Below are 21,549 nucleotides of genomic sequence, written 5' to 3'. Positions count from 1 at the left end.
CCTTTTGCAACCGAGAGCCGTCAGTATAGATGTTGTATTCATGTCGATCTGTACATGTATTTGATGCACGGTGAAAATCTTTCGGATGACCACTTAATTGAAAATGTGATCTTTTTTCCACCTCAAGATATGATTCTTGTTCTATAAATATCCCATTTCTTTTCACGTTAGAGATTTCAGCTTTAGCCATGGCTGTTAAAAACAATGGTGGTATACCCGCGATCACTAGGGCTGCGTCTGTCGATGTGGTTCTGTAAGCCTTCGTGATTCGTAGAATGAATCCACGCTGGATTTGTATCAATTTATTTTGAACCCACTTTTTGTGAAGTATATTTTGAAATGCCGAGACACAGTATAATATCAATGGTTCGAAAGCGCCATGATATATTGTTCGCAATATATCAGGACTAAGACCCCAGGTTGGTCTGGTGGCCCTATGCAAAGCAGATTGAAACTGGTGTGATTTAGTGACTAGTGAATCAATATGTGCCTTAAAAGACATACGTTTGTCGAGAGTGACGCCTAAATACAAGAGTGTCTCTACTATGTCGATATCCTTCATGTCCATCTGTATGTGTGGTAGGTCGTAATTTCTTTTCCTTGTAATCAGCAAGGCTTTTGTCTTAAGAGGGTTGAACTGTAGTTTGTTGTCTTTTCCCCACTTGGATATGGAAGTCAGCGTTTCATTGGCTTTGTTTTCAATACAGTTTATATTGTCAGCTGTTATTAGGACGAGAGCGTCATCAGCATATGCTATTAATTGACAATCATTTGGCAGATCCATCTGTAGCAGGTCGTCATATAAGATATTCCAAAGCCCTGGACTACAGCAGGAACCCTGGGGACATCCTTTATTAACGTCTTTCATTAGAGTAGTAGTTCCTATCGTGAGTTGTACTTTGCGATTGCTAAAGTAATTTTTGACTAGGTTATATCGGTTTCTAGGACAACCTTTTTTTTCTTCAGTTGAGACATAATTTTAGGCCACCAAGCGTTGTCAAATGCCCCCGAAATGTCCAGTGATATGAGTAATCCGAACTGCCGACGTCTTAGAGTTTGATTTGCCCAGTTCACAACATGAAGCACTGCATCTTCTGTGGATTTTTGCGGTGTGAACCCATATTGATTCCCTTTTAACATATTTGTATTATACAAGTTATACATAATTCTATCTATAATAAGTTTCTCCAAGAGTTTTCCCATAACAGGTAGCAGACAGATAGGCCGATAGGCGTTTGCTGTTCGGTTATGACAGTGCGGTTTTGGTATTATTTTAACATTTGCGATTTTCCAGCAGTCAGGAAAGACTTGCAATGACATACATTTATTGAAAATACTCACAAAGAGATCGGTACAGCTCGTATGTACATTTTAAATTATATTGGCAGAGATTGCATCAATCCCTGGTGCTTTTTTATCATTCAATTTTTTTTATTGCCCTCTCTACCTCTTCTGCTGTGAATTGTGGTTCATCTTCCGTGTCAGGTGACAGCTCGGATTCAAGTCTGGTACGCTTGTGCACATCCGTGTCTATAGAATCATCAGGAAATAATTTATTGATTAGGACACTAGCTGTTTCGTATGTATTAGAGGTAAACCCGTTGTCGGTTTGGATAGTATTGAGAGATCTGTTGAAGTTCTCGGGTTTTCGACACATTTTATAAATTATCCCCCATGGGTTTTGTGGACTTTGCGATGAGCAGAACTCCTTCCATGCCTTAGTTTTAGCCTGCAAAATTTTGTTTTTGTAATCAGTTTTAATGTTGTTGTAAAATTGCTCGTATTTAATTCGAAGCGTTTCACATTTACATCGTTTGTATCGTCTGTGGCTGGCTAACACTCGTTTTCTCATTATGTTTAACTCTGCGGTCCACCAGTAGTTTTCGATCGCGGTTTGAGATTTCTTTGGCAGATGAGCTTCACATAGTTCTGTTATGTTTCTAGTCAGTTGTTCTATAGCTGAGTTAAGTGATTCCGGCGTGTTGCTATTATTAATGTTTATGGATGTTCGACGCAGTTTGAGTCGTGCTGCCCTTTGGAATCGCGACCATTTGACGTTGTTGGTTTTGTAAATGCGTGCACTTCCTGCATTAGTATATAACTTTGGTTGTAAGTATGAAGTTCATCATGCCATTTCTTAAGGTGTTTTAGAAACTTGGAAAAACTGAAGTACCATACATTTATAACTTAAATTGATTAACAGAAATATATGTGTTAATGTAGGTAACTATGGGTAATGTTTATTTGAAGAAAATTACTCCTGTGGCTCCTTTCATCGTCTTTTTCTTTATTATATCCTGTGTTTTCTACTGTTGTTGCTTACGTATTTTAATGGGATTACTTCTGCACCATAACTAATACTACAATTCACTGAGGTAACTTTTGCCGCGTACATAAGAAGCAGTACTGCCAATCTACTACAGCTTAAAATTGTATGAATAAATATTTCAATATAATGTCAATGGGATATTTGTAGATGCTTCCATCGTCCTGGACAATGGTTGTGTTCACAAAAATAAAGTCTTTGAACTATGGTTGTTTTATGAAAACCACTGTAAATATCCATTTCTATAACATAGAACTACTATGTTTTATCCACTAACAACTAATCCAGTACATGGCGTTCACTACAAGCTTAATATCCCGAAGTTGCATTTTTTGGTCTATGGTTGATTTTCATAAAACTCTTTAAATTAATGCTATTCATTATACTTAATTTGGGTAGTATTTTTTGTTTTTTTTTTTAATGTGTTGATTTTACTCATACCTGTCTTACTTATTATGCTTGCTTTGCCCAGGATATTTAGTCACTTAATTTGAGTAAATTAATATTAAACACCTTTTTAAATTAATTACAAGCAAAACTATGTTGGAATTGTATATTTAAAAAAAAGACATCAGTCAACAGAGAAATATTATTAGGAAATGGGGAAAAGGGTTTTAAAATGCAAAGTGATAAAATGTGGTGAAATATATTGAAGTTGTCAAGTTCTATGGTTCAATTTTGTTTCCTGGAAGAGGGATTTCAATGCTGCTTCAGTTTCTGATCATTCTAATTAGTAGTTGAATGTTCAAGACTGATGCTTTTTAAAACAATTGAAGAATAGTTACTAAAACAACACATATTTTCTTACATTTTCCATTCACTTGTGTTCCCGAATTAACATGATATTAACTGCACATATTAAAAATTATACATTTCCAAATTTTGTAACACTGATGTAGCAATCTACAAAAATAGTAATTATTTCAACTCTGTTTTCTCATCCTCTTGGTTGTCATTGTTTGCATGCAACTTCAAAAATATCTTAATGGAATTTAGGTGTTCTTCAGGCACATAATACCTCAGTTTTTCTAAATCTTTAATTTTATTGGACTTCATTGAATCCCTTCCTGATGGATGAGCTCATTCTTGTGACACAATTACTGATATACGTTGGAGGCCAATAAGAAAAGTGTGACTGTCAGTCCGTTGATCGCTGTAGATGCTTTAATACAACCATTTATGGTATTATCAAAGACGAAGTAAATTAAGTGCAGACAGAGATATTTGTTGTGTAGTTTTAGAAGGGCATGAGTCACTGAGTGATGCACCTTTAAAAATCCTAAAGTTTTCACTTCACTATAGAACTTCAAAGAACAGGTTTACTGATGTCCTTTTTATTGATAATCAGTGATTCACGAGGATTTACCGTCCTTTACAGTGCTTATTTCCGAAGACATTCTGAGCATAAATATATCATATAAACGTGGGTCCTATTCTCTATATTTACAGAGTTACGTTTCGTTATTGGAACGCATTGCTGTGAACGCGTGATCTTGGTCAGCGTGCAGTCAGCAACCAGCGCGAGCGCTATGGAAAACAAAGATAGCCGTATGCAGTTACGTAGAGCGACAAGTGCCGTTCACAAACGAGCGGCTATGTGTACTAAAGCGGACAGCGACCTTTTTTAAAATGTGTTGTAAACTCTCCAAGACTGTAAATTAGGATACAAAATTGAACTTCAAATAATTAATTCGGTGGAAGTGATGTGATTTGTAATAATTGCTGTGATAAGTGCGCAAGAATAATGCAATTTTCTAGTTAAAAAAATGTCTGTACGAAGCAAGTAAGGAGTTCACAGCACTTTTTAGCTTCACAGTACTTGCCACTTAAAGAAATAATACTTCTGAATTGTTCATTCTCTATTTGTATTATTCTTTTACCTTGAAACTGAAGAAAAAAAGTATTTTGCAACAATTTTCAATTAGTGTAACTTTGAAAATATTTAGAATAGGACAATTTTTGCTAAAAATGTCTTCAGAAGTAGGCTCTGTAAAGGATGGTAAATCGTCGTGAATCACCCTGTATGTTATTTATATTCTGGTAGTGGTAGAGAAGACCTGATGGCCTTAACTCCGCCGGATTAAATAAATGAATATATACGGCAAAATATATTCTGAAATAGCAAAAAATAATAAAGATATAAAAATTGTTGATAAAATCTTATAACATTTTATACAGATAGTAAGCAAAGTGAGTACAATTCAAAATTATAACTTACAACAAGAAATGTTTCTAGCCACTACCATAAGAACCAGGCTCGTGTACAGTCTGATCTTAGCCAATAATATAGCATAAAATTTACAAAAGCAATTTACTAAATACACTAATTAACTTAATTCAGACAGACAAATAGTATATAAGAAAAAAGAGAAAAGAAACACATTTAATATAAATTAACATTCAGACAGAAACCAGTGACATTCAATAAAAACATGAATATAGCGATAAATAGAAATAAAAAGGTAAAATATACGCACATTTAAAAATATTATATATAAAGAATAATTTTGTGAATCTAATTTTTAAAAGGTTCCGTTTTAAAATATTTCAAATCTTAAAAATGATTTGTAATTTTATTATAAAGTCTCGGGCCCAAACTAGCACCATGTTTAAGTGCTGCACTAGTATGACATTTAGTTTCAATCAATGGGAAAATATAGGCCTACATTTTTCTTCTAGTATGATAATCATGTCGATTACAATTGAATAGTTTATTTCTAAAACCCCACAAGTGATAAAAGAAAACTTTTTGGAAATCAATAAAAACTGTTTCGTTTCATTACTTTCATTCTTATTGTCAAAATGTATTTAAAAAGTGATATTAGTTGCTAAATATGAGGTTTATTGGTCATTAGTTATGCTTTATAATATATATAAAGTTCCCCCAAAACATTAAATTAATTAGGCTGTTATGGGGTTTTTCCAACAAACAAACTAAAGCATTGCCTTTTTCCATGCATCAGAGTGAATGAAAGTTAGTGTGAACGAGTGTGAACAAACTTTATAATCTGTGTAAGAACTACACTATAAAATCACAAAAAAATTATTGTTTTTTTTCTGTTGCAACAGACATTTTTCTTATCAGGACGTGTTATTATTCTAGTCTTCGCTTTCACTGTCATTACTATCTTTGTTGGTGGTAGGCCATGTATACAGTTCTGTGTAGAATCCTTTCACTTCATCCGGTATGTACTGCAAAATCTTCTTAAGGTCCTCCATTTTTTTAACATTGATTGGTAGCCTCGATCTGTTGTAAGCTAGGTCTGTTCGCAGTTCAAACGGCAAATTTTCAGCACAAACACTTTTCTCAGGAATTCGATTGGTGAATACTTCTGCCGGTACAATGCTGTCAATGAACTCTTCACAACGAAATTTAACTTTTTGTTCATTCCAGTGAAAAAACTCACTCACCTTCGAAACTTTAAAATGTACCTTTTTATCCTTCGGTACACCACGGCCATAAGATGAATCAGGCATGCTAGATAGCTTATAAAATTTTCGCCACCAAGCTTTGAAGTGAACCACATCATTAGCTGTGATTTGTTTTACTTTGAACTTAGACGAGTTCTCAATAATCTTCATAAGCAACATTTTCACCAATTGAACTAACTATCTTGTAACAAAATACTTAAAACAGATAATAATATTAAGGGCAACCCTTAATCAGCAATAGACAGAACAAAACACTGATCCTGCTGTGACTGAAATCAGCTGTTGAGTGCGACAGTGCTGCTGTCAGCTAGTATGACAGACTTGTTTACTTGAAAAACACCATATGTGATGTTATTTGTGGCGTTTTTACAATAAATGTATATTTCTTGTCCAATTTTTTACATGTTACAGTCATGCTAGATATAAGATTTTTATATAAAAAGATGCGCATTTATGCTGGCAATCAAAATCCACAAAAAACGCATTTTATAAAAAATGTCAGTTGTGGTGTATTTACAATAAACTATTCATTTACTCTTTATTTGATTTCTATGGTAGTAAGTTAGTAAACTACGAGTATGTTTATAAATTTTTTCACTTCTTAATGTTTTAAAATCTATATAAATTAAATTTGTTGGTTAATCCATAGTTCTAGTCAAACAAATATTTATTTATCTTCTGTGTAATAATACAGATGATGTTATTCCATCGTAATTTACTATACCATACTGTTTTAATGATTGCACTAAAGCTAAAAATACCTTCTCAATGCCTCCTTAGTGATAACATTTCTAAATATTATGAATTTTTTAATTGTTTTTCCTATATTTGTGCACATGAAATCGATTTTATCCCAACGTAAATGCTGATCTATAAAATTCCTAAGTATTTAACTTGTGTGAAAGGTGTTAGATGTGGCAATTACAATAATTATTTGTTAATTTATTCCACGAAGTATTATGTACAGTAGAGCATCGATTATCCGAAACAACTGGGGACAGGGGGTGTTCGGATAAGTGATTTTTCGGTTAACCGATCATTTACGAAAACAAATTGTACCGGTGTAATAGGAGCAGTATGAATCAAAGAAACGCTAATATTAAACACAAAACTGTACATATATATTTTGTATCACGTGTCTTACAAATAACACAGAGAACTGACTAGCCTAGTTTGACAAGTTCAAAATGGCCATTAAAATAAAATTTGCTGACTGGAACGCTTTCGGTTAACCGATGTTTCGGTTGAGCTGTATTCGGATAATCGATGCTCTACTGTATTATTAATGATAATTATTCATGGGTGGAGGAAAACCTTTCATTGTTTAAAAAATGGCATAAAGATAGTTTATTAGTATTTGAGGACAGAAGATTACAGTCATGGCGAGTTTTCACTACATTCATTCCGTTGCTAGCATTTAAATAAGTTTTATCCCAATTTTCCCCATAACCAAAAACATTTCTTCATCAACTGCATCTCATCATGGATCGTGCAAAATGCCCCTAAGACATTTTATGCCTTAAGAAAAACCAAAGTGTCATCATAATTGACCAGGGTGCAAATTGACACATCTGGATTTTTTGGACAGCAATAATGTTATAGGTCAAATGGATGAAATTCCGCACAGGTAAATATTTCGAGTGACGTTCCGTCATAAATAACTATTCAGAATGCGTATCTACTGAATATGATTATACGTGGAAAATCTTAGATTGATTTTCTATGAATGAGTGTACATATTACAGAATGTACAGTGCGAATGCATAGGATTACAAGAGTCACCATCCTTACACATTCAGTGTCAAAATCTTACAGAAGTCCAGCTTCATAAATAATTCTTTTGCCAAATTCCATTCCTGTTAAGCGATAGACTTCTTTCAACTAAAGAATTCACTTTCTGACAATTTTATAACGCGTAATGGTATTTCTAAACTTTTTCTTAAAGATGATCATAGATCGTAGACAAGCAGAAAATGTGCTACAGAATAGTTGTGTACAGGGCACAACTGCTCCTGAAAAATTTGTCTTAGGAGCTATTAATAAATGTTTAAGGAATATTAAACAAAGTGATGTCATGATCACGGTTTGAATTAAAAAAGCAGGGAAATGTGGCAACTTGGATCAACTTCACAAATGATGTTAGGAACACATCATTAGACATCGAGGTAAATTAAATAAAACGATCTCATACCTTTAGCCTAAGTCATGTTAGAAACCAGGGATAAAGAAAATAACAACTTGTATCGTAAAACATCATCAGCATAAATAGGGTAGATGAGGGTATTGTAAACAGGGGGTAATTTTAAACAAATGATTTGAGAAATACAAAACTGTCAATATAAAAATTTCAAATCGGGGGAATATTTAAATTAACATGTTGGCTAGCCTACAAAGCAGTTTGGCGCCAGATAGGAGTAACTGCTTAGTTGCGAACGAATGTTTCATAAGAGTCTACAAAAAAGTTGAGACAGAATTTTTCTTCATTTTTGACATTGTAAGTAAACGTACAGTGCTATTTTTGAGAATATGTTGTTTTTATGAGTAATGTATAGCAGTTAATATTTATTACAATGGTTTTGAGATCTCCCATAACCTCAGTTCATTAAATTATGACGTGTTTACATTTTCCCCATAGTATTAATTTCTTGTGGGTAATTGTAAACAAGTTTTACTATGGTTACGTTTCGTACTTTTGAGTAATCAAAATGCCAAGAAATTATATTAGAAAGAGACTCCCACCCAACTACACTGTAGAGGATTTAGAAAGGGTTGTCACAGATATGAAAAGTAGTAACTACAGTTATCGTGAAGCTCAGCAGAGGTACTGAGTTCCTATATCGTCATATATCGTAGGTTAAAGGGGCGAAATGTACCAGTGACCAAAATTGGAGTTCGAAGGATTACAGCTCTTTCTTCTGAAACACAAGAAAAAATGTCAGTGTCTGATAGCCCGTGCGAAAATTGGTGTTTACAATTAGCGTCCTCTCAAAGGGGTAAATGTGAACAGATGAGGTGAATGTAAACTAGCAATTAAAGGATGGTGAAATGTCAACCTTATTATTTTAAACCAATTTCAGGGAAAATAAAGATCTAAATATAACACAATGTTTCTTTGTCATGGTTACCGTTACTGAGGATTGTGTAATGTTGAAATATATTTGAAATCAGTGAGAAGTGTTTACAATTAGCCTGGTCTACCCTATTAAAATTTGAAACGAATCATTTGACTTACGATGGAATTGAGTTAACTAGTCCAGCGCAGTAACGTCGTTGTCTCCACTCCCCTTCCGACGGAAGAGGGGGCTTACACCCCAGACCGTTGAGGAGACGGGAGAGGGAGCTTATAACTCAGACCATTGAGGGAGAAAACGTGGGGAACTGTTGGCGTAGAATGGTATACTGGTTTAGAAGGATGATGGGACTGGTCGTCAGGGTGTTAGCGGTTAGATCGGTGGACATGCAACTCATCCCAGGGGCGCACAATGGATCTCAGGTCACGGTGCATGGGATGTTCTCCCTCCCGCTCTTCTAGAGAGAGAGAGAGAGAGAGAGAGAGAGAGAGAGAGAGAGAAACGTCGTTGTCTAAGGCGTCATCCTGGACTCGCGTTACTGATTGAGCACTGGTACGAGTTTTAGTGGGGGAAGAAATTCTGTTATGAATTTTCAACTAGTATCGGTTCCCTCCCAGCATCGTGATAAATTTCGGACGCCACGCTACTTAACTAGCCTATAATGAAATCATTTTTGAAAGTTGCTGTAACGGCTGCGGGTACTATCGTGTTCACTGCATGTTAGCCCCATAGACCTACTGGTTGAGTGATCGTTCACCTCTGCTGAAGCATGTGGATGTGAGGTCAGGTGTCTGCTAGCCAGCTTGGGCACTTCATGATATCTATCGCGTTGTGGATTTTTTTTACCTTCATTGAGTTAATTTATCTCATTGATATGGCTTGGATTTCCCGGAGAGCGACGTAAAGTTGCCAGTCCCCTGTCTTAGATTTACGGCAAATAAAGGACTTCTACCTCTAATAGAGTTCACCAGACAATTTCTTGCACACGTTTACAACTTGCATCGCTGAATTACCTCTGCAGCGTATAACGCCGTTAAACGTAATACTAACTACGGGAAGTTTACCAGAAAGCAGGCTTCACTTAGGTAATTAACGTTAAATTTCCACTCACAGCTCGAACGTGACATCCGAGGAAATAGCGTTTACATTTCCCTTCACCGAATGTGGAACGATTTAGTGTTACTTAGTATGGATATATAACACAGCCTGAAGGGATGACAAAATTAGAACATTAGTATATAGCTGACTTCCATTCAGTGTAATTCAGTTTAGTTAGCAGTAATGAAGTACTCATTAGAATACGGAACTTAATTAGAAATACATTTGCGGAGTACTACAAAAAATCATTCATAAATGGTTATGCTATATTTATAACATAATCTTCAGGCGATAAACAATCGTGTGGTTCATCAGTCCAGAATTTAGTGGCAGATGTGAGAGAAACAGCATATCGTTATGTATTTTGTTTCTCAATCGAAGTTCCCGTAAGACGATAAAAATTCAGATCGATATCGACTTCAATGGGCAATAAGAAACGCTTCTGTACTACTGAACTTTCAACATTCGATTGAATGCTATCAATAACTTATACCGAGCGAAAGAAAATGTTTGAATGTGTACGGCATAACTTTACGTAAATAATTTTATTATTCAGAAAATAAAATTTTCACAACTTTAGGTTAGGTACTGGTGCCTATGGGCGGTTTGGGGACGACCGTTGGCACGTCGGCCATACTGAGAGCTACAGTGCACTCCGAATTTATGGGATGAATGAGGATGAGGCGTACCAGCCCACCGGCTGCATATCACTCCTTACCCGCTCATCCAATGGAGGCAACCCTATTTCCAGTCCTAAGTCCATACCGCCAAGGTGACCAAGCAGCAGAGGATCCATTCCAACGGCCCTTTCAAGGCGTCGAAGCGCCTTTGATAGTGCTCTTAAAGAATGAATCCTGGCAGAAATATTGCGAAAGGCTGGAATCACAGGATCGGTTGCGGAGAGGACCCCCCCCCCCGTAAACGGACGAAGACATGAGTCTCGACCTGAATATGTCTATGGAATGAGATGAAGAAGATGAATAGTATGAAAACTAAATTCTTTTCTACACAGGAAAAGAAGGGAAAGGACCATGGCAATGAAAATTCCCACTTGGCATTTGCATAAGTAACTGCGGAAACCACGGAAAATCCACAGTTACGTTGGTCTGTCCGGGAATCAGATCACGGACCTCCCGATTGCTAGTTCACAACTTTAGAAATTAAAAAACTATTACGGAATTCGAAAAAAAATATGATTGCAGATAAACTTTCTCAGAATTGCACATAAACATATGAATTTTTAAATAGAAACCGTGGTTCAGAAGACTTCATATGTTGGGAATGATAAAGTACATTCCAGTAAGGTGTAATAGATGTCAGGTATGAAAAGAAAGGTACAGGAATTTGTTCAAGAATCATCGACTACCGTGCTCGATGATGAGCAGCCGTCATCTTATAGAATGATTTATGGTCGAGCTCTTCATCTTGTTGTAACTATTAAAGTGTAGGAAGCGCTATTCCCACGCCGCAGGATCCCAAAACGGCCAAAATGCACCACGCGTGAGATTCTTAGCGGAGCAATCTGGAGCGAGAGAAACACAAACTGCAGACGTGGCAGCGCGCCGGCTGCTCCGAAACGAGCGTTCTTCTATGACATGTGGTATTGAACAAGGGAGGTTGCGAGTAATGAAAACCTAATACGCACCGTAATTGCCCATTCCAACCCTCCCCTCTACAAATAAGAGCGACAGCTACATGAAACCCCCTCGCTGTGTAATATACGTTCTTACAAGTCTGGCATTCGTAAAATAAGGTTGTAACGCAACATGAAACAACAAAACTTTCGGGTGGGATGACATATATTTTGAAATGATATCTTATATATATATATATATATATATATATATATATATATATATTTACTAGAACTAGGTAGATAATTTACTTTATATATCTTATGCTTTAATGCATATATTATGCGTTATATACTGGAATAGACGGAAGTGGATAATAATAATAATAACAATAATAATAATAATAATATTATTATTATTATTATTATTATTATTATTAATTTTACCTAACGGATATACAATTATATGTTTGAACTCATTTATTTTATTTTAAACGTTACCATTCGACTAGGATGGCAGAACATATGTCACTTTTTGGCCATTTTATGTTTTTCAGCTCAGCTGTTTGGTTTCATGAAGATCTATAACTGGCAAGGCATGATATGTCCAGGGTCAATAATTACAGTAATATTAAATTCAGTTACTTCAAGATATGTGAAACCGTTCAATTGTGTGAGGTGGCAGATTTTGATAAGTGTACATATCAAGTTTGGTCTTAGAATTTTCTAAGGTGGCAAACATTGATATGTTGACATAACATGTTTTGCCATCTGCTATTCAGGAAACTTTCCAAGTTAAAACGTGTGTATTGGCACTCTCATCAATGCAAGATAATGATTACCAACTGTTTGAAATTTTAATTTGTTATACACTTTAAATGATTACCCTAGTTTCATGGCGAGAATCAATGGCATCTTATGTGGGCAAAAGTTTTGTTGTGATATGCATGGTTTTAAATTTCAAAGAAGAGGTTCTTTAATGATACACAAAGCCCTGAACAGGTGTGAAGTAATGTAACTAGACCAGGAATATTATAGTTGTGTGCGTCCTTCTCATCTCAGTGTAGGAAAATTTTAATAATGGATATGAATTAGAAGACATGGAGGTCACAACAGATATAAAAAAAAACAAACTATTACGGACTTAGGAGGAAAAATTATGGAAACAGAGTCAACGCCGTCAACTGCGATGGAGATTACTATAAGTAAGCAAGAATATAATTTTATGGATTTGGAAGAAAATACGAAGGAAATCACAGTTCGCAATTAAATACTAATGCATTTGCAGGTAAAGAATTTGTCCTATTTGAAGTGTCTCTCATAAATGATGAAAGTGACGAATGTGATTCAATTGCTGATAGTGACTGAAGCCCTGTAAATTCTATATCTGAAAATGAGGGGAATTTTAATTTATTATCAACATATGATACACGTGAAATCTATAACGAGCAAGATATTTCCGATGTAACTCCTCAAACATTGTAGGTAATGGATAGTGAGAAAATAGAGACAGATAATAACAACAAGAGAAGATTCAATCAATCCTAAAGTAAATGAAGAAACTTAAGGGCACGATAATGACAAAAGAGGATCCAATAAATTCTATAAGAAAGTAAGAGAGTAAAACAAATAAGGCATTCCAATACAGAAGAAGAGAAAATTAAGAAGGAATCTGGGACGAAGTACATTACGAGAAAGGGTGCAATAGTTCCTGCTAAAACTTTTTGACCTCTAGTCGGCCTGGTTGGCGCAGTTGGTATAGTGCTTGCCTTCTATGTCCGAGGTTGCGGGTTCGATCCCGGGTCAGGTCGATGGCATTTAAGTGTGTTTATATGCGACAGGCTCATGTCAGTAGATTTACTGGCGTGTAAAAGAACTGCTCCGGGACAAAATTCCGTCACACCGACGACGCTGATATAACCTCGGTAGTTGCGAGCGTCTTTAAATAAAACATTAACATTTAGACCTCTGGTTTAATACTGTAGAAGAATGTACCATACATTACTTTCTCAAGATAAACAAACTCATCTTCAGAATTTTAAAGAAATCTGAAAAATACTTTCAAAACGTAATATTACCCAAAACGAAAGTTAAAGGAAAAATAGAGGACAAAATATTATGCAGTATAAGCCTACATGAAAAATTATTCTAAATTATTCATTGACAAATTCCTAGGGACGAAACAATTCAATTGTTAAAAAAATTGATTTCACATATTCATGGTCTATAATCTAGAGGTCAGATTAATAATCTTATACACAAGAAAAGGGTTTCTCCATGTGGATTTATTGTATCTGACACTAGAGGAAAGTATGATCCGAAAACTAAAATCAGTGAGGAGAGAAATTACAGTATTATGTTCATAAAAAAATTACTGACATATATCCAAAACATGACAGCCATAATACGCGAAAACGTAGCCAGAAACTATAAAGGGACTTGCTGACCCCTATTTGTATTGGTGAGGATTGCTATGATCCCTACAGATAATTGAAAACTTCACATACTGCAGTTGTACTTGATGGTGAAATATCAGAGGACAGTGACCAGTGAAAACAAACCAGAAATAGTGATAATCTGTAGGCGATTGTAATTCAACTCCTGCCTTATTCTCTAAACAAAACCATTTTTCTTTAAATTAATAATTAATACAGTTCTGTGTTAATTTCTTGTGTACTCGAAGAAAACATTTTATTTAATATTACGATTACAGTTGTTTCAATTAATAATAATAATAATAATAATAATAATAATAATAATAATAATAATAATAATAATCTACAAACATCATGCTTTCCGCAGAGTCCGTGAAGGAAATAGGCCTATACTATTTTATGTAAAATTTAAAGATTTGCCACCTTCTGATTTGTATCTTTTATTTACACTAAAATAATTGGACAAAGATGATATGTCGGAAAATTTCAAATTTCAAATTGTCGATTGGAAAAAAAAATATCAAATCCAAATTTAAATTCAACATCTCGAGGAAATCATCTATTAAAATACTACTGTCTTAGTTTCCAATATTAATTAAAGTTATTTTTAAATTAAACTCAAAAGTTTAAAATTGCTCTCCTGTAAAATTATGGAAAGTGCATATATCGTGTTTTGCCTTCCCAGTCTAGTTTATTACTCGTGCTCACGGGACATATTTTTTTTCCTTCTGTACATTTATCTGATTTAGAAAGCCTGTTAGTCGAGCTTTTACCGCAATACGAACATGTCTTGGTTGTAGGGGAATTCAACACTAATCTTTTGGCTGTCAGATCAAATAGAACTAATCAACTCCCTAATATGTTCGAAACTACCAATCTAACAATTATTCTTCCACGCAATCGTACCCACCACAAACCCATTTCCAATACTTTAATTGACCTAATCGTTACGAATAATCCTGATAGACTAATTTCAGAACAGTTACCAGTTCAATGAACACCTGGTCATGATCTTATTTTTGCTGAATACTCTCTCCAGTGTCCGAAAACTGCAGCTAAGATAATTACTTACAGAGATCTAAAATGTATTGACGACGACCAACTAAAGTCTGTGTGATGAATCTTTTCTCACTGTGAAAAGAGAGACAAAGGAGATATGTCTTACCTCGTCTGTGTTGGGGGGAGTGAAGCGATGCCATTGGCGGAAGGACTAGTTGATATATTCAGTAGCGCAAAATAAAGTAACAAAATATCTGTCTTCGTACTGTATAGTTCCGTCACTGAGATTGTCTTTCAAGAAACTGAGTTCCGGCAGCCTGTATATATAACAAGATTTTGAAAGGTATCCTGAAAATTTACAACCCACCTATAATCTCCACACTCATTTGAAGGGACTTTATTTTATTGCTACTGAGACAAGATAAACCTTACCAGGTATAATTTCTAACGCCTTATAAATGCCGTGATATTCTATTTTTAATTTAATTACAGTTGGCGAAAAAGTTTCAACATTTAATGACATGGTAATACAAATATTCGATAAACATGCACCTTCGAAAAAGAGACGTGATACCCACCGAGCCAACTCATGGTTGAATGACTGTATTTGTAACCTTATGACGTCACATGATGCTGCTTTCCATAAGTACAGACACAACAAATCTGCCGAAAACTTTAACTATAAAAACCTTAGAAACAGGACCACGCGGAACATTAGAAAAATATGCTAAACGCCGTAATGCACTGAATCTCACATCCATTTCCCCGCGGTACCTTTGGAATAACTTACGTGACATGGGAGTACGGAAGAAATCATCAGAAGCTGAAGTTATAAACACACCACTTGATATATTCAATTAATACTTTTTCTCTCCTCCTACTATAAGACCTGAAAAACAGTCAAAACTAAATACAATTAATACTCTCCTAGCTAATCCTCTTCCTCCTCATGAAAAGTTTAATTTTCTCGCACATTACTGAGTCTAAAATAAGGAAGGATCTCATAAGTGTTAAGTGTAAATCACAAGGCACTGATAACTATTGTGCTTTCCGCAATAAAACATAATTTCAGTTCTTCAATTATGACGTCTGTTTATCCGCAATTCTGGAAAACAGCCTTGGTACGTCCACTTCCTAAAGGAAAATTCATCTTTTTTTTGGCAAAGTATATAGATCAATATCCATTATACCTTCTTATCTAAAGGTCCTGAACGCTTCATTCATAAGCATCTGTCAGATAATCTAATCGAATTTAATCTCATAGAACTCTTACAATCAGGACTGAGAAGTGACCATAGCACTTCTACTGCTTTGTTGAAAGTTTAATGAGGCCATACACCAGTGATGTCAAAGCAAGCGCATTTTTCTGACCTTGACGTCTTGCGCGGGCATCAAGTGCTAGGTATGAAAGGAGAAAGGATTATGTATATGAATAATCATCCAGATGGATTAAGAAGACAGTGGTGTACAAACTTCAAAAGGAAAATGGAATTTTATGTCGTTATTTTTATATGGCTCCTTTCTGTTCGATATTATCTATATTGTTTGTAAAACAAAAGTATTTACACCAATTCCTTAATATTGCAGTTGTATTTTAAACGTTAATAACATAATAAAGACTGAAGAAGGAATATTCATATAAATTCCATAGTAGTACAACTACACTGTACTAAGTGAATGAAACACATCATTCTTAAAGAAAATGAAATCCCAAGGAAAGAGATTGAGTATGACATGGTAAGTTGGAATTGACATTGATTATATCTTTAGCCTTATAAAAGTTATCAATAAACCAATCAAAACAATATTACAGTACAAAGCAAAGTTACCTAGGTATATGTTTTAACTGTAACTAATATGACATAAAAAACTCTTATCGCATTTTGCTTTTAAGTTGATAATGTTGCGCAACTTCCTATCATCAGAATATTAAATTATTTTCTCGAAATCTGCTGGAGCTATAGAACTGACTTTTTTGCAACACATCGGCACATATCTTTTGTTTATGATGTAACAAAAATTACTTTGTTAATTCATTTCCTTACAAACATTTTCCATCCGAATATTTTCAAAATTTTTAATGGACTGTCTTCAGTTATACGTATTTTCGATATATTAGATTTACGAAAACATTGTTTCAGTACCTGTAAGGCTACTAAACAAACACATGTGATTATTTCTCTTTATGTAAAAAAAATAGATAAAAGATTCCTTTTGAGTAAAAAAGCAAACTTGTGAAAAATGAGCATTAAAATTAAAACCTACATTCTTATAATGCACTTACACTTCACAGACAAATCTGAAAATGAACATGAATACAGTTTTAATAAATTCTCTTCTCTTTATCCATGAATCAATGCTGGCCATCCCTGTATATAGCTCGACCAAGCGGTATGTACTACCTCTATCTTCTGTCTCATTCATTTCCGCTGTAAAGCGCTCAGGCTCTCCTGAGCTCTAAAACGTGCGCTTGCGCTTATGGGCATCAGTTGACATGACTGGCATACAACCATGGATAAACGACAGGCTACTAGCTTCGTTGTTTTATAGCAAAGCCTTTGATTCAGTTGACTTCGATCTACTACTGACTAAACTACAGACGCTACATCTTTCTGACAGTGCCATCACCTGGATGTACTCCTACCTTACTGGCCGCCAACAGCGTGTCATATCTATTAATCGTTTCTAATCCTGGCGGACTGTAGACACAGAATATCCTAGAGTGCAGTATTATGCTCCTTGCTCTTCTCTATTTACATAAATGGAATTTCTAAATAATTGAAACACTGCAGACGACGTTCAATTGTATATTTGAGCCAGTCGTGATGCTCTGAGTGACAAGATTAATTAATTAATTAATTAATTAATTAACTACAATTCAGAATTATTCAGAATTACAAAGAATGCCAATTCCTGCATTCCAATTTCGAAATTAAAGAGTATGAAAGGGAGGACCGACTATCGAACCCTCTCAAATAATCGAAACAGTAATACGAATATATCATTCCAGTTAAGATCCATGAACTATCCTCGAGTGATCCGCGTATTATAAATATTTGTTTCTTTAATCAGACGCATCGTATGAATTAATTTATCAATCAGTCCACCGAGAATATGTATATATTATTTAGCTGTTCTTAATCGTTACTTAAACCAAAATACAAGCGCTGCGATTTAGAAAATTTGAGCGACCAAAAGGTATTGTGTGTCCACCCCTAGTCGTGTTGTAGGTGATGCCTAGAACAATTAATAATTGGCTTGAGTCAGACATCCTGTACACTGCAAGCTCCACATTCTTTTGCACATCTCAATATTTCGTGTATTATAATGGTACTTTGTTATACAATTTTAACAGTCCTTGAAGAGTTTAAATGATTCATTGAATAAAATCAACCTTGTGACATTTAAACAAAAAAATCATCCTTAATGAACCAGGTTACAAGACAAATACCCCCCCCCCCGTGTGATTCTCCAGTGTACCTAAAGAACTTTAGTTTGAAACAATTTTTCAAATAGCGCCCAAAATTTATTTTGTTCGAGAAAGATAAATAGAACACACTGTACATGGATTCCAATCGTTGCGAAATGCGCTGAAGAAGTAATGGTAAAGAAACTACTTGTCAAGTTCATGTCAGGGTATTCCTTGCAGTAGGAATGAAATGCTATTGAACAAGCACTACAGAAAATTAAAACCGAAACTCAACTGAAGACCTACAAAGTGAGTCACAACTTTAAGAAAACATAGCAAAGAGTATTGCAGTCTACTACGGCATTTTCATTTCTCTCGGACGACAGTGATCAGAAAAAAATACTCTCGTCTGTTCCTAGCGCAACTTTCCTGCCTTGGACATATGTCGCTCCAGGCCTTTAACAGTTCAGCGGTTTATAATATTGAAATCAGACCCTAGCAGACTGCGAAGGTACTGGAACTTCCATAAGTTGATTGAACATAGGAGATTTCAAGCTTCTAAAGCGGCTGAATTTCGAAGTGAACTTGGTAAGTATCTAAATAAATAATGACATTGAGTGATAGATGTGGGTATTATTAATGATGGTGCATCAATTACTAAGCATCAATGAAATTGGTGATAGCGAGATGGTACTTGGCGAGATGAGAACGAGGATTATTCATTGTGTGAATAAACTTGACTTCTCCCTTAAAGTTTCGGAAAACCTCGGAAAAAAGCCAAGGAAGTAATCACTCTAAACAGAAAACGAAACTACACCCGACACCAGCTCTAGATCAGTAGGCAAAAGCGCTACATCCGATGACTTTTGAGTGTTACAATTCAAGATCTCTGTGATAGCAGTAGTAATAGTAATAGAATTACGAGTGATATTATTAGCAGCAGAAGTAGCAGTACTAATAGAAGTAGTTGTAGTAGGTAGAAGCAAGAGTAGTACTGTAATAGTAGTAATACAGAGCATTCACTTAAGCCTTGATTTTTCTGAACCAACGCATGAGTCAGGGATGTCAAGGTCAGAGCTGTGAGAGACTCTACGTGCTACCAAGCGCTCACGGGTTCCAATGAATCTATTCTGCAGGTAGTAGCGGTGAAAAAGAAGGGGTGAGCAAAATGAACTCTTGGCCTACCACTGTGAGATTTATTAAACTGCTCTTCAGTAATAGAAAATGTGTTACGCTCATACAATAAAACAAGAAACAAAAGCACGTTTTGCAGCATGTACCTCTGTAATAAATGTAGTTAATTATAAAATAGTAGGCTATAACAAATAATAAACATATTTTCTCTTTAACTTAAGCAGTTTTACATAATGGGGCCTACAATTAGCCTAATTGTTGTTATTAACTGTTACATAATCCATGTACTAGTTATATGAGCATCGTCAATACTTCTAGAAACAAATTTAAATTCCTGACTTCTCGCGTAATTCAGAAGTGCTTTTTCTGACTTTTGCCGACACCAGCCTTTTTATGTCGGTGATATGTTGTTTCCTGCAGCAAAATAATTTCTGATGGAAGACCTGAATTAGCTAACATTCCAAGTCCATTGAAGTAAATTTTTCAGGACCGCAAAGAAATTATACAGACTTGCATTATGAGCATTGAAATAAATATTTTATGACCCAAAAACACAGGCTTAGAGTCGGACTTGGGATATTTTTTACAGAGTGATAGCCTATTGTAAAACACTACTTGTTAGGTAAAAAGTCGAATTTGGTAAATGTTGGACTTGGAATGTTTGTCAATTCAGGTATTCAATTGTAACTATATTGGTATATTTTCTGGGTTTGATGAGTAAGGATCACAAAACAAATCCAACTTGGGCTAGAGCAGGTCAATATCTTGAAATCGTCTATGGAACATTTCCCAAAGATTTTTTAAAACATTGCATTATTTTACACTGCTGAACAGGAGTTCAATGACTGTGAGATCTGTGATATCCACAATTAAATCTTCATCTGAAAGCTTTTTGTAATGTCTGTCGACACAAATTAATTGATTCTTTTTTTGCGATCTCAAATTCAAAAAGTTCAGATGCACGAATATATCCTTGAGAAAGTTAAGTTTCTTTATCCATGTAGAGTCAACTAGTTCTGGATTGTCTCTATTTTTATATTATGATTTTTACTTGGTTATTTAACGACGCTGTATCAAATACGAGGTTTTTTAGCTTCGATGGGATTTGTGATAGCGGGATGATATTTGGCGAGTTGAGGCTTAGGATTAACCATAGATTAGCTGACATTTGCCTTAAGGTTGGGGAAAACCTCGGAAAAAAACCAACCAGGTAATCAGCCCAAGCGGGTATCGAACCCGCGCCCGAGAGCAACTCCGGATCGGCAGGCAAGCGTCTTAACCGACCGAGCTACGCCTGTGGCTTCTATTATGAATTCTTATAAATATTCACGCAATTCAGTATACCTGGACAGAACGTTTTCTTGCCTTAACCAAAGGATATCGTAGTGGTAAGAAACATTGTCAAACTGATCATTTATGTACGAAAATCTGGACAATTTATAGACACAACTCGTAACTGACATGTAACGAGTACGCCATTAGCAGCACATACTTTTGTTTCTACTTATTCTGTAAACATAAATAAAATGCTGTGAGGAAGAAGCTATACAGTACATCTTCACATACATTTACTATTATTTAATGTCAATAAAAACTAACTAATTTAAATATTACATCAATCTGTATTTGAACTAATAATTTCAGGCGTTCGACAAAGCTTGCTTTTGTAACTAAATAATTTCCACAAACCAACAAAGAGCTTCACCTCATCTTTCACTTACATAAGAAGTCAAGAGTCTAGTCAGCCTGAGACTTACTGAACGACTTCTTCGTCAATGTCTAATGTGCAATTCTTGTGTTCACCACTGACTTGTACCTGCGTGCTTAACGTGCTGTGATCAGCGCATAAGTGCTGTGAGCAGGTTTGCGCTCTCGTTGACATCACTGGACGTAGGTCGACGACGGGGTGACGCAAGACTGGCACGAAGATCATGCAACGGTAGAAGATCGCGGTAAACCGTCTACCGCACAGTGTTGCCAATTCAGCGATTTGCCCGCTAGATCTAGCGTTTTTCAGTGTTAGTTTAGCGGATAAAATTTATGCAATTTGTATTGCTGATATAGGGATTTAG

The sequence above is a fragment of the Periplaneta americana genome, chromosome 10 (genome assembly GCF_040183065.1).
Source record: "Periplaneta americana isolate PAMFEO1 chromosome 10, P.americana_PAMFEO1_priV1, whole genome shotgun sequence".
Classification (NCBI taxonomy): domain Eukaryota; kingdom Metazoa; phylum Arthropoda; class Insecta; order Blattodea; family Blattidae; genus Periplaneta; species Periplaneta americana.
The sequence above is the reverse complement of the archived record's forward strand: the minus strand, read 5'-3'. Positions refer to the sequence as shown.